The sequence below is a fragment of the Rutilus rutilus genome (assembly GCF_951802725.1).
Source record: "Rutilus rutilus genome assembly, chromosome: 3".
NCBI lineage: Eukaryota > Metazoa > Chordata > Actinopteri > Cypriniformes > Leuciscidae > Rutilus > Rutilus rutilus.
In genome coordinates, this window is record NC_140211.1 from 43594771 (window position 1) to 43602636 (window position 7866).

Consider the following 7866-nt stretch of genomic DNA (forward strand, 5'->3'; position numbering starts at 1 on the left):
TGCACACACAAATCACACACATGTGGGAAAGAATGATGCTTTTAAACAACATTAAACCGCCATTAGGTGTCGCCAGGCATCCATCTTAATAAGCGAGTCATTGATTCATTCGTTCAAACGATTCGTTCGAATGAGTCGATCATGATTAAGACAGATGTTTATGGATTGATCATTCAATCTTTGAGTCAACCGATTCGTTAAAAATGCTGAATCGTTCAGTTATGAGAAAACACGTGATGCGTGATGGTTCTGCCGTGATCTTTGTTTAACTATTTTCGCTGCTGAAACAGAACAAAAACAGTCAACATTGCATCTAAAATGTAAGTGACTTAATTGTAACTGTTTATTAACCTGTTGTATGAAATCTAGGGGTGGGAGAAAAAATTTATTCTTAGATGCATCGCGATGCGGACGTGGACGATTCTGAATCGATTCACAAATGTCAAAAAATAGATTCTCTAAAAAAAAATTTTTCTAATAACGTAATATTGACGGAAGGCAAAAGGCGGAACTCTAAGCGGACGTGCGTGCAGTCTGTGGCGCGCACATAACAGAGAAGTTTCTTCTGCTCACCAAGGCTGCATTTATTTGATTAAAAATACAAACAAAAACAGTAATATTGTAAAATATTATTCCAATTTAAAACAGCTGCTTTCTATTTTAATATATTTTAAACTGTTATTTATTCCTGTGATCAAAGCTGAGTTTTCAGCATCATTACTCCAGTCGTCACTGTCACATGATCCTTCAGAAATTATTCTAATATGATGATTGATACTCAAGAAACATTCATTATTATTTTAAATGTCGAAAACAGTTGTTTACAGTCTTTGATGAATAGAAAGTTCAAAAGAACAGCATTTATCTGAAATCTAAAGCTTTTGTAACGTTAAACACTACCGCTCAAAAGTTTTGGGTTAGTAATAATTAAAATTTTATTTTTGGGGGAAGAAATAAAATAAATCAGTACTTTTATTTATGAAGGATGAGTTAAACTGATCAACAGTTACAGTAAAGACATTTATAATGTTAAAAAAAATATATATATATTTGAAATATATGCTGTTCTTTTGAACTTTACATTCATCAAAGCATTAAAAAAAAAAAAAAAATCTGTACACAACTGTTTTCAACATTGAAAATAATAATGAATATTTATTGAGCATCAATCATCATATTAGTATGATTTCTGAAGGATCATGTGACACTGAAGACTGGAGTAATGATGCTGAAAACTCAACTTTGATCACAGAAATGAATTAATATGTAAAATATTTTAAAATTGAAAACAGCTGTTTTAAATTGGAATAATATTTCACAATATTACTGTTTTTGTTTGTATTTTTAATCAATAAATGCAGCCTTGGTGAGGAGAAGAGACTTCTCCTAAAAACATTAAAAATCTTCCTGACCCCAAACTTTTGAACGGTATGTATATATATATGTATATATATATATATATATATATATATATATATATATATATATATATATCCCAGATAGCACACGTACGTCGGGCCGACGTTGGCCCGATGTACAAAGTTCCATCGGCACGACGTCGCTCAGAGATCGTTTGCTCATCGGCAATATGTTGCCTCGACGTCGGCCTTTGATCGCAAATGATCTCCGGCCGATGTTTGAACGATGCAAAGCTGTAAATCTTTTGGCAGCTCTGCATGGGTTTTATAGGACCTTTATTTATATAGGTCGGACCTTTCGGGCTACTCCTTAGACACCATGCGCTGCTTTCATTGACGCATGCACTTAGGAACACACGCACGCACACACACACACACACAGAGCGGAGATCGCGCTGCAACACTCACTCAGCAGCACATAAACTGTAGTCAACATTGCCCCGAGACTTAAATTGATAAAATAGCTTTGATACTGAACACATGCAACTTTCATCACTCAAAATGGCCATATTCAAGAAAAAAAGTGGAGTAGTTTTACAGTTCCATCTTACCTCACACTCTTTCAACGTTAAACTGATGGAATACATGCTCTGCTTCTGTGAACAGTAAACCCCGCCCTCTATGATTTGATTGGCTATCTATTTGGATGGTCGCTGTAAGGTAGACCAGCCTAAAATGTAACTTTTAAACCTTTTTGCCATCCTAAAAACAGAGCGGAGCAAGAATTTCAAATATTGAATTTCCAGTTTGGGCATTTCTAACTATTGACATACTATTGTTATTATTGATATAATTATAGACTTGTCCCCCTCAATGTCTATGTACATATATACAGCCCTGGAGTTACTTGACTATCCAATATGAAAAAAGTAGGCTATACTGACAATATCTTCTTAATGTTGTGTGTAACTGTCTCTAGTATAATGAACAGACACAATTCAAGTTAAGACATTTTAATGACACCAGAAAGAACTCCAGGAGAAAAGGGATCAAAAAGGAACAGCAACAATGTAGAGAAGGATTCTTCCTGGCAACCTGTAACAGAGTGAAAAACATTGAGAAAAAGCAGTTAGGACTAAAGCTAAGAATAAAATTGGCATTACACTGGATAATATAATTAAAAATCTAACAACAATCAAAGGTACATCAGCTGGCAAACCATTTAATAGTTTAATAGGTTTAATAGTCTATTTAAAGGGAATGATTGTGGTGGGGAGTTTGCTCAAACTACGGCAGCGATACAGCGAATAGTTGTTCTAAAAGACGGCGCCGTCCGCGGAGCGCTTTCAAAGGCCAGTGAAAGCATACTGTCAGTTAAGTTGTAAGTAGACGCTAACTGTTTCTCATGGGTTCGTATGGTTATGGTATTTTAAACATTTACAGGGGTAAGTCTGTGATTTTATTGCCATCCGAATCCATGATGTCAGTGTTTTTTCTCACCCAACCCGCGTACATTTCTGAATTGCTTTTATAAAGAACACCGCTTTCTCACATAACGCAGCCCCTGCACGAGTGAATAATTGATTCTCGAGCCATCGATATCAGCAGATTCAGCAGCATCGCCACGGGCAGCACTGGGTAACGTCACACGTAAGAAGGAATATCTTTAGCAGCTTTCTAAGGTATGGTTCGGGGAACACGCCTATAAATGGTATACCTTTAGTTAACCTGTTAAGCTGCAACCCCACTTTTGAAAAATCCCCAGAAATGACATACCCAAACTGAAACAGATACAATTCATGAACCCTTTGTACTAAAAGCACAAGTATGATCTCATTTGAAAGCTGACACCTGGCGGTTTATTGTAAATGTAGAATTAATTATTGTCATAATGAAATTTTATTTTATAAATAGCTTTCTAAAGTATGGTTCGGGGAACACGCCTATAAATGGTATACCTTTAGTTAAGTTATACCTTAAGAGTCTTCGTAGCATGCTAAGAGACAACGTTATCGGGAAACGCAGCCCAGGATGAATGAGACACTGAATTAATTGGTTTTAAAGTGTTTGAATTAATGATTCAAATGAGTATCTTTTTTTTAAAATAGACTAGAACATGTTATTCTGATGTATGTTATCGTGATCTCCATTTTAAACAAAACAAAAACGATTTTAAACCAAATAGATTCTCAGTTTACCCTGAATTAGGGGCCGTTCACATATCGCGTCTAAAAACGTGTGGAAAGCGCTCTCTCCTTTCTACAAGCACTTGCGCTCCCGTGGCGTCTGTCGTTGCTATGCAACCATGAACTGCGCTCTCCATGATGACAAGGAAGTATCAGCAAAGGAATAATTGATTTCTAGCCCTCGCATTAGCTTTACTACTAGATATATTTATGGAGATGAGAAATAAAAACTCGCCCTGTACAGCTATGATCAGCTGTTCGGCCGAGTTTTCCATGTTGTTACGGAAAGGCCAAAGCTGATCGGTTGGTTTTTGTCACATGACCTGCGGTGCGCTTGTGGCATTCTGAAAAGTTGAGATGTTTTCATCTCGCTGTGGCATATGCGTGCCTGGAAAAACGAGCACGCTGCATCGCGTCACTTCTATTATGGTATTACCGGTGTTGTCACACTTTGATTAACTGGTGGGGAAATATCCGAACGCATGACTTACAGAAGGTACAATTAACTAAGAATGTTTCAGGAAACACGTATTAACGATAAGGTACAGCTTAAGGTATAACTTAGGAACGACGTAGCATTAAGAAGGTTTCGGGAAATTCAGCCCTTATCATAATTAATAACGTGTTTCCTGAAACGTTCTTAGTGTTGCGCTTTTATTGAGCAGGTCATGCAATAACATAAATTAGTTATTTACACCAATAATGTGATGCGGCTGCTGGGCAATCTGGTGAGTTTTGGAGGTGGAGCATTGAAGAGAGGGGTGTGTTTGTTTGGGTTCATTCCAAATATCAACAGTGTCCAACAGCGTTTTTGAAATATCGCTTACCCCACCTTAATATCTGGCAGTTTTTTTATGTCCATCTATAGTTGCCATCATCTGAAGTCTTCACAAGTGAGGCTGGATCCAAACTGGAGCTGCTATAATCTCTAGTGAACTTGCTGAGCATCCTGATATAGAAACAGGGAAGCAACAGGAGAAAGATTAGCATAGCTGCAGTTCATATTATTTCAGGCAAAAGATGATCATGTGCACTTTTTACTATTTCATCACATATTAACTGTAAAACAAGATTATGAGATGTGTTAATTGAATGCTTGGCTAAAGAGTTGTGTCTTTAGTCTAGATTTAAATTGGGAGAGTGTGTCTGAGCCCCGAACATTATCAGGAAGGTTATTTATGAAAGTAAAAGAGTAGCAAAACTCGAGAGCATAAAGATGTGAATTTGAGAACTTGTCCCCTGTAAAATACAAGTCCAAAGTTGAATTTAAAGATTTGCACACGCAGAACGTGACTTAACGCATAGACAGTGATATTAAAATAAATAAATGATAACTCAGTAAACACCATACTAATTAAAAATAGACTGCTATGTACAGTTAAGCGTTTTCCTCACATAGAAAACTGGTAGAAAACGCTTAAAGGTCCCATGGCATGAAAATTTCACTTTATGAGTTTTTTTAACATTAATATGAGTTCCCCTAGCCTGCCTATGGTCCCCCAGTGGCTATAAATTGTGATAGGTGTAAACCAAGCCCTGGGTATCCTGCTACACCTTTGAGAAAATGAAAGCTGGTAATAATCATAAATGTTTCTTGAGCGTCAAATCATCATATTAGAATGATTTCTGAAGGATCATATGAAGCTGTGATGCTGAAAATTCAGTTTTGATCACAGGAATTAATTACATTTTACAATATATTCACATAGAAAACAGTTATTTAAAATTTGTTATATGATTTCACAATATTATTGTCTTGGTGAACATAAGAGACTTCTTTCAAAACACAATTTTTTTACCAACACAATTAGTGTATGTTTGACATTAGTGTATGTTTGAAGTTTTACTTACTAATCATATGGTTCATAGCGCCTTAGAGATGATGATCCGAGATGATGATCCGCCCAACTCTGCTACGGTGGAGGCCAGGGCATCAACATTGAAGGATCTAGGAACACAACAATCCATTTGTCACAGAGCCAAACAATATTATTATATAATGCCAGGTTTATTACAAGTAAGAAGCTATAGCTAAGCTATATATAAGCTACAGCAGAGGTGAAATGCTTTTCTGAGATGAGTTTCTGAATCTATTTGACCTGCATCTGGGCATGGAGTACCTACGGCCTGAGGGAAGTAGCTTGAACTGGCAGGACAAAGGATGACTAGGGTCAGCTGCCTTCTTTGCCACTCTGTTGAAGTAAATGTGTGAGAGAGGGGGAAAGTTAATGCCTGCAATCTTGCTACATGTCCTAACAATACTCTCTAATCGTTTTTTGGTTTTTGTAGACAAGGAACCAAACCAGCAGATAAAACAGAAGGTTAAAACAGACTCAATAAAACAAGAATAAAACATTCTCATCAAAGTGGGGTCAATGTTAAAATTCCTCAGTCTACGGTAAAAATACATTCGCTGGTGGGCTTTGGCACAAACAGCATCAGTGTGTGATTCAAAACATAGCTTACTATCAATTATTGTGCCATGGTACTTGTATTCTTGTACTACCTCAATAGGTTGGCCATTAATGATAGTGAGGGGAAGAGGGGGGCTCTGTTTCCTAAAATCAATAATTAATTCTTTAGTTTTGGATTTCCTACCTGTATTTCCTACTTCTCTGGCAGCAGCAGCTTTCTTCAGAAATGTTGAAGTCGTGGAGCTTTCCCTCTATTATGGGTTATTTTGTTGCTGCTGAAATCACAGAACATTTTTTTTTATCAAATTTGTGTTTACCACTGAGCTAACGAAGTTTCAACCAATTTTATCACTCCATGTAAGTGACGTCACCGATTACATACGTTTATGTTTACGTTTGTGTAAAATAAATTAGCTCACTTCCAAGTAAAACCTTTACAAAACCTCTCATATACACAAAAGAGGTGATTAAAAGCCCAAACTTTCATAAACAAAAGCTCAACCGAGTTAACTTTAACGTTAGCTTAACTTAACTTACCTCTTCTGAAAACGGTTGAGATGCTAACGGACTTTTTCCGAAGACACGAAGGAAAGCCATGTCTATAAAAGTAAATATTCAACATAAGCGTATCAATTACAAGTAAGAGAAGTGTCAAGAACAGTTGTGTGTATTATCCGTGTGATTTTAGAGACTAATATCACCTGAAAGCAGTGAAAACAACAGCGAGAGAGGGAGTTTTCTTGCTTACCAGTCGCAGTGGTCCCGCGGCGTTTCCATGGCAACTCTGCGCCGCGGCCGCTCCAGTGTTTGAAAGCGACTTGAAAGTTCACGCGCACAACGCGACATCGGCCTCCCGTATAGTGGGCCGACCAAAAGCCGACGTAACGGAGCTGGGAAATAGAGCACTGTCTGACAAGAGATCTGCCTACGCCTGGCCGACGCCTTTGCGATGTTATAGGGAGGGAGGCCGACGCTCGATGTTAGGCCAACGTCGGCCCGACGTACGTGTGCTATCTGGGATATATATATATATATATATATATATATATATATATATATATATATACATATATATGTATGTATGTATGTATGTATGTATGTATATATATATATATATATATATATATATATACATACATATACATATACATATATATATATATATATATATATATAATGTATGTGTGTGTATGTATGTATGTATGTATATATATATATATATATATATATATAAATATAGCTGCGAGCAGCGATGGAGGGCCAAAGCCGGCGGTACCGCCACCCCGGTGCCTTTAGGTAACTAAAGGCACCGGGGTTGCGGTGCCACCGGCTTGGGCCCGTAATCGCTGCTCGCAGCTATATTTATTATTATTATTATTATTATTGTTCAAGGGTTCGGGGGCTTTTGGGGCCTTTAACGTGCTCAAAAACTCATGAAACTTTGCACACAGGTCAGAACCTGCGGCCATTAGGGCCGGGCTGAAGCTGGTACCCGGGCGTGGCAGGGGGGCTCAACAGCGCCCCCTGGAACGGAATCCGAACACTTGTCCATAAATCAAACACACTTGCATGTAATAATATGAAACTCGGAACAGATATAGATCTCATCGGGCCGAACAACTTTCGTGCTCTAAGTTTTACGCCAGCCCAACAGGAAGTCGGCTATTATGGGTTGTTTGGAAACGCATGCTGTGGAATTTAATGTACTCCTCCTAGGGAATTCATCCAATCGGCTCCAAACTCGGTCAGCATGAAGTCAAGACATTGAGGATGCTAAATTGCGGACAGATTTTTGATATCTCGAACGGTTTGGCCGTGGCGAGGAAACGAATTTATGGCGAATAATGGAAACAGGAAGTGTGTTATAACTTCTGCATACATTAACTGATCTTGATTAAACTTCAGCAG

General features: G+C 37.8%; 1 long non-coding RNA gene across 1 annotated transcript; it reads right to left on the bottom strand.

The window, feature by feature from the left end:
* Positions 1 to 2355: 2355 nt before the first annotated feature.
* On the bottom strand, positions 2356 to 6960 carry LOC311288642. Its single transcript, XR_014626963.1, has 7 exons — positions 6707 to 6960; positions 6496 to 6557; positions 6143 to 6233; positions 5669 to 5736; positions 5396 to 5492; positions 4372 to 4493; positions 2356 to 2453 (listed from the first exon to the last, which is right to left on the bottom strand). It is a non-coding gene; the product is annotated as an uncharacterized lncRNA (long non-coding RNA).
* Between the last annotated feature and the right edge of the window lie 906 nt (positions 6961 to 7866).